Source organism: Dermacentor andersoni, chromosome 5, assembly GCF_023375885.2.
Source record: "Dermacentor andersoni chromosome 5, qqDerAnde1_hic_scaffold, whole genome shotgun sequence".
Lineage (NCBI taxonomy): Eukaryota > Metazoa > Arthropoda > Arachnida > Ixodida > Ixodidae > Dermacentor > Dermacentor andersoni.
In genome coordinates this window covers 77633824-77646131 of record NC_092818.1, presented here as the reverse complement: position 1 = coordinate 77646131, position 12308 = coordinate 77633824, and the positions used below count along the sequence as shown (strand labels likewise).

Here is a 12308-nt window from a genome sequence, read left to right as displayed (position 1 = left end):
CAAACAGGAAGCAGCGCCAGAGAACACGAAAGAGCGGCAACAATAAAATTGAACTTGGTGATGCAAAAGTTGAGGGAGGAAATGAATAAAGGGCGGCAGAGGAGCTAGAAAGAAGAAAAAGATAGGGGAGGTCAACCAGGCGTGCGTCCGGTTTGCTACCTTACGCTGCGGAAAGGGGGTTAAAGGATGAAAAGAAAAACAGTAGCAGTTTCACCCGAAAGGCGAAGCTTCGAATGCAATAACTGATTAGTGGACAGTTAGCTATACGGACTAAGGATGGTAGTTTTATCAGCCGTATAAATTTGCAAACCTAGGCATACTAACTAAATTGACAAGCGTGGTACCAAGCGCGCACGCGCAAATGTGAACACATCTCACTCGATGATCGCGTAAACTAGCTGTCAAACCGCTGGAGCGAGGAAGCGCGGCCGCAGCACCGATCGAATTGACCTTTGTGCTGCATCTCGCATCAACGCGAACTAAGCCGCGAAAACAAAGCGCGCGGCCGGACTCTGTCCCTGTCGCAGGTGGCTTTCAAGATGCAGCCGCCTGCAGAGTAGAACGCGCCCTCCCCCTTCCCTCCCATCCCCCGGGATCATTGCGCGCGACGGATGACGGCGCGCTTCCTCCTCACTTGCGTGCGTGAGAGTGAGCCGCGATCGCCGGCTCAGCCTCGCACGCCTTCACTCACACATACATACAGCACATGGCGCGCGGCGACGATTTTATCACCCTTTGACTTTATAGGGAACATCACGGCGACGGCGATGGCAGAAATGCGCATGGAGTGTCCATATAATTTCTATCGCAACAAAAAGAGGGAGGGAGGGGAACATCAGGAGTGCGAACACCTGGGTGCCCACCGGCCTATCCCGCCTACAATCGGTCGCTGAGGCCGGTCGATATTATAAGTTGTAATAATACTCGAGTCGCTTAGTACACCTATGACGCATAAAGTCATATATGATCCATGATTTTTTTCGTCTTTGTAAATAGTCTATGATAGAAAATATTAACACACTTTGACGAACATCGCGGGAGGGGATATACATATATTTAAATGCAGGGAAGTTAACCAGAGGTATCTTTGCGTGGCTACTCGGCACGGGAGAAAGGGTAAGTAGATAGGAAAAGCAATAGAGAGGAGCACGAAACAAGTAAGAAACGCACACAATCCGGAGGCGGTAGCGGGCGGCGTTCCAACTATATATATATATATATAGGGCCTGTAGACCTTAGGAATTTATCGAGCGCAAATGTAGCTTTCTGCGCGGAGTTATACCATGGGAGCACTGATCTAGAATGTTCTGATAGTGGACTATTTCTCCAGTCTATTAAAGGCTGATCGCATCACTAACCTAATACAACATTTCAGGGAGGATCAAACTCCGGAGCATTCATTTAGGTGTTGTCCCAAACGAGAAGGGTGATCTAAAAACGATTGTCATCGTTACAGTCACCGCAAGGTAGCTTTGTAATTAATGATTACGCCCTCCTTCATTTTTTTTTTTTTGTGTGTGTGGTCCTTTCTCAACGATTTCAGGAACGGCAACCGCGCCAGACAAGTGTGAATACAATGTACAATATGGATTTTAAATTCAAATATGCCTTATTTTTGAATAGATTCCTGGGATGAAATATTTCGCTCGTTTATTAGACTATTCTTCGACAAGCAACGCCGATTATTTGTGTCTATTTCACGAGAGCTATATCCACTTGCCAGCCCGAATCGATATGATCGACTGGCAGAGCTACGTTCCGAAGTGTCACTATAGGTCGGTTTATTGCACTGCGGACTAAATTCGGCCATTTAACGCATCTTCCTCCCGTCAACGCCGATTACTACATTTAAACGTCGCCTATATACACAAACAACTCTTTTACAGAAAGTGCACTTGATGAGAGCACCATTGCGTAGTGTGTGGAATGTATACGGGACGACTTGCATCATGTTTCGTGCGTCTAGCTGCACGCGCCTTGCAGCTGATAGAACTCAAGTCTGCTTTAAATTTACGTGGCGGACTCTTCGGAGCTGCAACATGTTCTCGAACCTTGAAGCAGAGCTGCTACTGCTTTGCGTGCAGCGAAGGCACCGTTAGTCTACCTCCGAGATACTGACCAGAAGCAAATTCTCTATAGATGCTTGTTACCGTGTGTGCTTGCGCTTACTACTAGTGCATGTTGTGTACCTGCGTACTGTGGAACAGCATGCTAGGCGTATGCATGGCCAGGCAACCATCTCCAGCACCCAATGAAGAACGTCTATCTCTCCTCCGCGCTCAATTGCCCGCGCGGGAGAGAAGAGGAGAGATAGATATGTAGAAAAAAAAGAAAAAAAGCACGGAGGTACGCCAGGACTGGGCCTGGTTGGATATTCTGTACCGGGAGATGGCGAAAGTGGCGAAAAGAATAACAAGGGCGACATAGGGACAGATGTTGGAGCCCGCTGGGGAAATGCGGACGTTCTGGAATGTTAGTGTTCAGCACCGCCTAAGAGATCACGTTCTGCTCCGATGTGCAAGCTCATGGTCTCAAAAGCTTTGCTATCAGACAGATTTTGTTCTAGTTATTTACTAACTTCCAGAATATTGGAAGTTTGGCTACTCAAAAGCGACCTCACATCCAGAAATCGTAGCAAAACACAGAACGCCTATAAACACCAAGCGAACAAGAGAAGATACACTGTAATAAATGGAATTCCTATGAGGCTTTGGCAGGCTTAACGATAAATTATTTAGAAGTGCTAAGTAAAATTATTATTATTATTAAATATTTATTTGTCGAGATGGCAGAGGCCCTTCGGACAGGATACAACAAGCTTGCATAGTGAAACGCGGACGTAAAAAAGAAAAAAAAAAAAAAAAAGGAATGAGAGAGAGAGAGAGAGAGAACGCAGGAAACAATGAACACTCTTTAAAGGAGTCTCAAACAGAACATCTGTGCATCCACAAGTGAACCAAGCGTTCGCCAGGTTACAGCAGAGAGAGAGAGAGAGAGAGAGAGACCACACAAGCGCGAACAAAGGGCACCGCTGCGCGCGAAACACAAGGCGCGAATTGCCAACTTCCTCTCCTGGCGTGGCGACGGCTGGTGCACGGGGCCCGCTGGCGCTCAACCCTGAAGCGCATCGAAGCAGCAAGGCCGCCGCCGCCGCTGCCGGTCGCAGCGGCTTCCTGCCGGCGGGAGACTGCCGGTTTCGAAGGAGGAGGCGCTTTTCCTCACCGCACCTTGGTCGCCGGCGAAGCCCGTTTTTCACCCGGGCGGATTCTCTACGCACGTTTCAAGTCCTCCGCCTTCTTTAATGCGCTCTTTGGTAGATAGATACTCAGCCCGCTCCGCCTCTGTTGCAGGGAGCCGCAGGGAATACCTTGCACTTCGCGAGCGAATAATCTCTTTCGATACGTTGCTAAAGACGCGATCAAAGGGGTCAGTGCAGACTGCGAAAAATACAAAATAATAATGAAGTGCTTTCTTTTTTTGTGCTCTTAGCTGACCCTCGCCGCCATCTGGGGGCGACGAATATGACTTGCTGCAGAAAGTGCAGTGCGTCTGACATCTTCGCTTACGTGAACGTTACGCGTGTCAAGAAATAATAATAACTAACTTCTTCAGCTTTCAAGCAGCCTTTCACTGCAGCAATGCTTTGTATTGCGCATTGTGTTGTCGCCGTCTATGCACAGAGAGCTAAGATGCATACGGGAATGCCGGCGCACCGGAGATACAAAACGTGAAGAAGTAATAAAAGAAAAACGGTAAAGCATAGCTCTTCGCACTCGCCAGATAATTGGAGTGGCTTAAGTTGACACGAGGCGCACTACAAATACAGTTGCATCTCCGAGTGGAGTAACCTGTAATCTTGTGATACTAACGGTAAGCGCTAAAGATCTTTGAGGTGACATGTGCTTCGACGGGTAGTACGGCGGAATAAGAGGTAAACGTCATCGGCACGACAACGCATGCAGAGATGGAAAGCCCGAAGTACATACTTTCTAGGCACTTACTTCGGCGGAAGGAGGGAAGAAATAGGCGAATGATGGGCGACGATGACGACAGAAGGAAGAGGCTAAGCACATGACGGACACGTCTATAATACTTAAAGCCGATCGAGAGTCCATAACTAGTGCTCTCATTAATCAAGTGACAGGCTTTAGCATACATGCCCAGCAAACGCCGAACAAGCGATCATGCGCACAACACGCATAGTCATTGGTCTCCGCGAGCGCTTCCGCGGGTCGTATACACTGGCGCACGAAGCGAATCAATTACAAAGAACGGTCGCGCAGTATTCAAGCACAATTCTAATTCACGGGACGATGAACAAGACGGGGCATTAAAAAAAAGGAAATAAATGCTGAAACACGCGTTCTTGGTTCGGTGTATCGTGCACCATTTACAATTACGCATCCAAACCTACTCGCACAGTTTTCGGTATTTTATTACAGCTTGTGAACGACAGCACACAGCCGGACCAATTCCTTCGTCGTGTCCCACCGGTTCGCCGATAAACTATATAGTGCTCGCCGGCGACAAGAATCAGTTTTTTTTTTTCTGTCTGTCCTCTTTCGTTCTCAGAAAGCACTAAGTCGACGGGCGCCGATACCGCGTCGTCACGCTGTCCTTCGCAAAAACGCAGCGGGCGAGCGAGCGTGAGCTGCGCCATCCCGCCGCGCCGGCCGCCGTCGCGCGGCATTTTCCAAAGCGCGCGAGCGCGCGTGCGTGTGTGTGTGTGTGTGTGGCTTGCAAGCAGCGCGGCAGCCGCCGTCGCCGCCGCTCCTCCCACTGACGTCCTTGGCGAGCGTTCTCTCGGGCTGGGAAACCAAAGCCAAGAAACAAAAGCTGCATGCACCAGGCCGGGGAGTCAGCGGCGGGCCAGGTTGGCTCAAGGGGACGACGCTCAGGTGCACGGGGAGGCTGGCACGACCGCCGCGCGCTGACTTCGCCGCCGCAGCAGCAGCAGCCATGAGCGAGGTTACGAACGCCAAGGTGCTGCTCGCACGTGTAGAACCTCCTCCACCCCCCACCCCCCCTCACCCCATGTGCACCTCCAGCTTCACGTTCTTACTCACTTTACCTTCCACCGTGGTCTCGACTTCTTTTTTTTCTTTCTTCCGCGCACTATAGGTTCCTGCTCACAACTCGAGTTCGCTAAGAGTGCACAGTGCAGCCTATATGCGTACCTGTTTCCTGTTGGCCAAAAAGTGACCGAAAAGTAAATACATGCAGTCGAGAGGCATGGCGAAAGGCGAGCTTTCCTTCTGGACGGCAGAGGAGCTGCAGGGCAGAAAATTCGGGGAATAATTTGCGGTTGCTCAGCCACCGGCAGGCGGACCATTCTTTTGAGCGGGAACCGCGCAAAATTGAGATTTCAAACGAGCCCGCGTGCAGCGGCAAATTGCGAAGGCGGATGCACCCGCCACGTGGTGTTTAGCAGGCGGCATTCGTGAGACCGAAAGGAAGGGCAAGGAAAGGGAGAGACATTCGTGCTGCAGCCTTATACCACCTACACAGACAAGCTGTTTGTTTTGTTACACTATATCCCTCCTGTCGCTTACGCACAGGCACAGAACCACTGCTTACTTGAAATAAGACGGTGTGTAACGTCACCTCGCCTTGCATCAACATCTTCCACGTTCCGCGTCCAGTGAAAGAGCATTATCTGTCAGAGAGCAAGCCACGCTTGCCTTCCATAGCACAGCATAGGCCAGTCGCGCAGGTATCTGACACTCTGTGCACATATAAATTGTCCGGCTTTCCTTCTAAGCGACATGCGACGCGCCCGACCCTCATGTTCTCAATCGTTCCCCTATACCAAGAGCAGCGCCTTTGAAATGTGTGCTGAGTGCGCACTTTAACAAGATGAGCGCAATAAATCGGGCTTCCTAGCACGATCTGTAAAAAAAAAAAAAAAAAGAACGCACAAAACAAAGAAAACTATACACCGCATGTACCAAAAACCGCCCGTTCACAGTTTTAACACGGCAAGTGCGTTTTATACAAGCACTGCGCAAACCCGTGAATTTCCGCAAAGCGAGTCGAACAGCAACCGACGGGTGAGCGAGTGAGGGTTTTTCTCGGACTGCCGACGCCGCCGAAACTCAAGAGTGCGAAGAGGCGGCCGGAGCGTATATGTAGAGTCCACAACACCCACGCAGACGTTTCCTCTCCAAGAGACTATACAGTCTATAGATTGCGGCGCACTGAAACAGCGGCCTCTTTCCAATGGGTCCAACACTCCCCCGAATTCAGCGCCACCCCGAGCAAAAAATAATTCTAAAATAAACAAGAAAAATACAGGCGTAAACAAACCGGCTGCCGCGAGCAAAGAAGCGCCGCTCTGCCGCGTTCTCCCATTTTTCTTCCTGAACAACGCGGCGAGCGTCATATTTTATTCCGACTCCTCGCTGTTGTGCACAGCTTTTTTCCTTCGCATCCCAATCCCTCTTCCCAGCCTGCCTGCCTGCACTGCGTGTTGTAGCGAGAGACCCGTTGCCAACGCCACCCTCTTCGTCCAACACCCGACGGCACTCCCCAACGCCCGCTGATGCTTTGTTCCGCGCGCGCAGTGCCAACCGAAAACAGAGCGCGGTCCCTGTTGTCTTGTTTTCGCTCTCGCATCGTCGTCGTCGTCGGCGGCGCCTCCGCCACTTGGCTCCGTCGAAACGCGGGAGCGAGTGGCGCCCTCGGAGCGCTCGCGTTTTTCATTGTCACCGTCGCCCGAGTAAGAGAGATGGGGGAAGAGGAGGAAGGACGAGGAGGCGGCTGAAGGTGTGTGTGTGTGTGTGTGTGAGCCGTGTCAGTTAGGGAAGCTACGCATTCGTCTTCATTCCGTTTCGCGCTTCTCCGCATTACGTCGGCACCGGCTGGCGACCCGCGCGGAGCCGTGAAACGCAAGTATAAGGTCGTGCGAGCGCGCGACTGTGTACATTATATGCAGGCAACAATAGCGACGCGAGAATGTGAACGGGAGAGACGTGACATACGGGATAACGAGACCAGCTGCAGGCAGTCGTCGCAGCGTTTTACTTTCTCGAATTTCGTCGCTAATCAGTTTGAGGAGAGAACGACTTCGGGGATGCAGACCGCGCTATAACTTCCGTTTGATCCTCTGATGCAGTTCTTTCCCGAAATCATTCAGTGATGGCGTATGTGTAAAATTATTTAATTATGAATTTATCTTGAGAAATGGTGACATGAATTGTGGATGAAAAAAAAAAAACTTTTTAGGCAACGCGGACTTTCCGTCTTCCTTCATTTTTTACAATGCTTAGGTCAAATGGAATGAGTTTGTAAGTGTTTGCGCCGAGGAAATTAGTGCATTAGGATTTTCGGCACAGGAAACAAAATATATTGGCCCGTTCGAAGGTTTATAGTTATAGTGTGGTTTTCTGAATAAACGTAAGAATCAAGCAGTTTTTTTTTTTTCGCATTCGTAGATGTAGACGACACAAAGTTAGGGGAGGTATTTTCTTCGCAACGGCTTCACGTTTTTAAAAAGTTTTAGCCGCAGTCTCTACACGCAAGAAAATTCACAGTATACAACGAGCTATACCGGAGACGCAAACGTGAGCAGCAGCGCTGGTTCGCCATTTTGTGATGCTGCGGTCAACCACAGCCACGAAACAATAAATAATGAGGTATCACTCTGTACCTGTAATAGCTGGTCGTGCAAGGCTTCGGTAGCAACAATAATAACTGTATCCACAAAGTTTATTTCTTTTTCGGCAATAACCAATGAGAAAGAAATAACGTTTCTATCTCGTTGTGGTTGAAACGTCGAACAGCGCTTTTTTTCTGTATGCCTCTTACGGTTCGTTATTTCGCACACACATACAGGTTGAAGTTCCCTAATTGAACTTATACAGCCGCCAAGACGTTTCCCTATATACTTCCAGTCCTGCGAAATTTCGCTAACAACAGCGGCCCATTTGCTCACAAAAAGGGCGAGCGGGAGCTCAAACGATCGCGCTCAAAAGGGCGTGCGTCCACACGAATCAGCGGTAAACAGTACAAGAATAAAAGGCAGTCCCGCGTGGAAGGCTTGCGGCGTGCCCCCGAGAGCCCCCGCTGTGTGTAGTATACATGCCACACAGCTGTCCAGCGCAGCGGACGCCACGGTCCTTGGGAAGTCCAGCGCGCGGGAGAGAGCATCCAAGGAAACCGGCTTCACGCTCTGAAGAGCACGGGCCTCGCGGACGAATCGTCCTGGAACTCGTAATCAAGCGCGGACCAGACCTTCTCCTGACCCCCACCAGCCTCGCGCGCCAGTTTCTGACCCAGCACGGTGTGTCCTCGCCACGCGACGCTGATCCAGCGAGGGAGCACCCTGCCGCTATACAGCTACACGCGGCAGTAGTACCATACAGCGAAGAGCTATACGCAGGAAGGGGCGCCGGGTCCGAGTCGACCAAACGCGCCGGGAGCGCGCGCGTGTGGTTGGCGCGGAGGAGCTAAAGGCGAGGAGAGACAGAGCGGGAGCAAACTGCACAAAGCTCGCCCATCCCCGACGCGGCTATATAGACCGCCGCCGACGCGCGCGCGCGCGCTACATCGAAGCCCGAGGTCGAAGCCACGCCCGGCCCCGCAATCTCTCTCTCCTCCCGGCCAACGAACGAAGGAAGCGAAGCGCAGCTCCCCGAAGGGCGCGGATTTGCGGCCTGTCAGGGCCTTAACCGCCGCTAAAGGCTCCGCAATCCACGGGCTTACGGACTTACTTCATAAGGCTAAAACTTCCACCCGCCCCGCTATCTTTGCCTCCCCCACCTCGCCGCTTCTATACTGCCTCCGCCGCTCTACCTCCGGCACCGCGTTCGGGCGTCGGCGGCAGCGCTGCATGCAGCTGTGGCTCACGAACCAGGGAACTGCGCCTCGGGCTGTTATGTAGGAAGGGAGCGTGCTCGTCTCTGCGTGCGTGTGGCGTTTGCCGCCGGAGCGATTCCTATCGGAGCCTAACGCGCGGAGTTGAGCCTCTCGCGGAAGGGAGCGCCGGGCGAGTTCGGCGTATAAACGCGGCGCGGCGCTCCGAATACACACGCACGCACGCGCGCGCGTGAGTTAATTGGAACGGCTCGCCGTATGCGCGGGGTAACCCCACCGCGGGCGCATGTGGAAACCTTGCCTGCCGAGCCAGCGAGATTGGAAGAGTCGAGGCAAGGCTTGACGGCCGCGGAAACGGGACGCCGCTGGCCTGGCGCCGGAACCCCCCGCTTTTCTCTGTGCCGAAGCGATCGCGCGCCCATGCACCACCCCGAATGGTAGGACGACTGGTACTGCGTGGCGAATCGGTTCGTGTTGTCGCTACGCTTTTCAAACACGCTTCGCGGTTTGGTGCCGGAAGAACAGTTTACTGAACTCTGGCTTTGTATAGTATATGCTATATACACGGTGTATTTACGACGCCTCACGTGAAGTGCGCCTTCATTGTCGCTACGAGTGAGGAGTGCGATGCTGGGAACTACTGCTGATGAGTTGTTACACGACGCATTCATCGTTTCCAATGAACATAAATGCCGTGGATTGCTAGCAAAGCATATATATAGCGAAGAAAAAAGAATTAAAAAAGAATAATGCTTTTCACAACGCTCACTTTTCCTGTTTCGTAGCTTTATCAAGCAACAAGTTGTCCCTTGTAGATCACCAAACAACAGTGACATCCACCAAATATTGTCAATCAAAATATTGGGCCGAATCCTCGCAAGAATACACTCAATATATGCAGCATCAGCTTATAGTCAAGACGCGTGTGCGCACTTGGAATGCTCATGTACTTCTACAACCACCGTTAAGCATTGTCCTCGCTGATAAGCGAAATCGTGCGAAGTTTATTACCACAGTGATAACAGGAAACCAAGAGACAACAGAACACCACTCATATATACATAAGTACTCACCGGAACTTCTCAGCTTTTTCTTGCCGATTCTAGTAAGCTCCTGCTTCGGCGATGCTCCCTTAGTCGTCGGCCTGCGAAGTAAGAATGAAAAATAATCACATCAGTAAATGGTCCACATGTAAATAACTTGCGAGACAAATAACTGTGGTGATATCAAATTTGATTACTTTAAGCCATAAATCTCGCTCTCAGTTTACGTCCCATGCTAACGATGTACGATAAAACCGTTGCTTGTCTCATAGTGTTTGCTTACACAGTGCACAAAGCATCTGCTGTATTCATAGCCCAAAAGAACCTAGATAATTTTAACTGCTAGTTCTGGAATTCGGTATGGTCCACCACTATTAGGCTGTTTAGGCAGAGTCTTCTATCAACTTCTGATAATTTTTGTTGGAAAATAATATTGAGTCTGTTCTTCCTTGCTATCTGACGCAGACAATACATGAAATCTGCACGCATTTTTATAAGTGACGTAGTGTTGTATCCGTAATAAAGAGATTCTGATCCTCAAGACAGTCCAACGGAAAGTTTGCTTTCGTCATCACGTACAAACACAGTATGAGCTCTTTAATTGCGTCTGCAACCTGAGTATGAGTATAATGACGAGGAACTACTCAAATACGGTGCGATGATCCTTTACTATGCGGCTTAACAGAATAAAGCAAGAAATAAAAATAACAACATAGAAAGCACAAGCTTAAAATCCAGATAATATGATAAGGAGCACAGAAGTAACGGTAACTGTTGGTGCTCAACAACTTTGACAATCAGTCCAAACCATCCGATAACCATAACTACATGAAACATTATACTACACGTATGGTTTTATTACCTTGCTTTTATACTGCGTCAACGTAAGATGATAATTCGGGCATCCGCCGCCGTTTTATTCGGGTTTTGTACAGCTGATCGCGTTCCAAAGCACGAGGAAGCGCGCGTGTCCATCAGTGACGAAGCAGTTAGCGCAAAAGCGAGCCGCTCTTTCAAACCATTAAAGGTGTTTTTCATGTTATACATGCTTTTGTGTGCCGCAATATTTGCGGGAATGTCAACTACACAATTACTGGATCAATCAAGTAGTAATAACTGGGTCAGTCTATATCCTATATTAAGATACTTGAGTAATGAAGCCTCGGGAAGAGAGGCCGCAACGGTCGATATTTTCTATTTTGTCTTTTCGTTTTTCAGTCATTTCGGCCATAGTCATCGGCTCGCATGTCGCCGCGCCAACGTTATCGCTGCGATTGGTCACTCGGCGGGAAAGATAATAGTCATATAATATATAGTCAAGGACCAAAATCAATAAACATGGCCCTTCAGTTATAACTTTCAATGAAGTACGGGGCGAAGGCCAACTTTATATATAGCTTCGCGCAAAATGGCCTTTAGCTAGGCTGTTCTCACACAGGCGTGAACAGCCCATCGAATAGCAGGTATACGCAATCGGATCGCCGGCAAACTGATATCGTCACTGGCCCTGCATAAGCAGTGCGTACATAGCTACCACAAGAAAGCCAGGAAAAGAACACTCTCTCAGCGCTAAATACGCAATGAGGTAATTGACATTCGCATAAACTTGCCATTGGACTGACTAGTAGAGAGTTCCACTATATTTATCTGGCGAGAAGGGACGTTTACTTAGACGACTGCTAGAGGAGCGCACTTTGTCGTTTCTTCCGTTCCCGTGTTTAAGTCAGTCCTCCTTTCCCTCCACGATTGTAGGATAGCAAACAGGGTACAATGCTTGGCAACCTCACTTTGCGTGTCCCTCTTTGTTCCGTGGAAGCGTTGAGCGTAATAGTGCTTGCTACGCAATAAAAAAAAAAACGCTGGCAACGTGGCCTCTCGTGTTGCACTTGTATGTGCTTCGTAGTTGTAATTATGCGCAAACGCCTTTCGCCAAATCAACGCAACTTTCCCTTTTTATAAATAAATAAACGCCTTTCTTTCTTCTCTCTCTCTCTCTCTCTCCTTTCTGATTCCGCGCGTTAACAGACGAACTCCAGGCGCAGGTGTACACACCGAATGTTCTCTGCGCACACAACAACATTGCTCCTCCCACAGCCGTACACGCACCCAAGACAACCACAGACAGCGCCTTCAGAAAAAAAGAAAGAAAAAGAAATAAAGAAATAAGAGTCTTTTCTAGTGAGTGACCCCTCGGAAAGCCGCACCTCAGAAAAGGCAGGGGAAGAATAGCCCTGACACGTCGAGCCGCTCGCGGCCCGGAGACAAGGGAAGCCCGGTTTTTGAAAGATGGCCGGCCAATCAGCTACGCCCCGCAGGGGTGTTGGTCGCGTTCCACGGCGAACCGATCGCAGACGAGGAAGGGAAGCGCGGCTCCTCTCGGCTGACTGTGTATACGCCTACTTACCAATACATACTTTTTTTTTTCGATTCACTTTTCATTTTTTCTCGTGC

The 12308-nt window shown here is 49.9% G+C and overlaps 2 long non-coding RNA genes across 2 annotated transcripts in view; one reads left to right on the top strand and one right to left on the bottom strand.

Moving 5' to 3' along the window:
• The window catches only part of LOC140218483 (uncharacterized), a 138416-nt gene that overhangs the window by 36269 nt on the left and 89839 nt on the right, over positions 1-12308 (bottom strand). Inside the window, exon 5 of the long non-coding RNA XR_011894756.1 lies at positions 9888-9958. This is a non-coding gene — a long non-coding RNA (uncharacterized lncRNA). The remainder of the gene's footprint in view (positions 1-9887; positions 9959-12308) is intronic.
• Positions 1-12308, top strand: part of LOC129385013 (uncharacterized) — a 136011-nt gene that overhangs the window by 57174 nt on the left and 66529 nt on the right. The window lies entirely within an intron of this gene.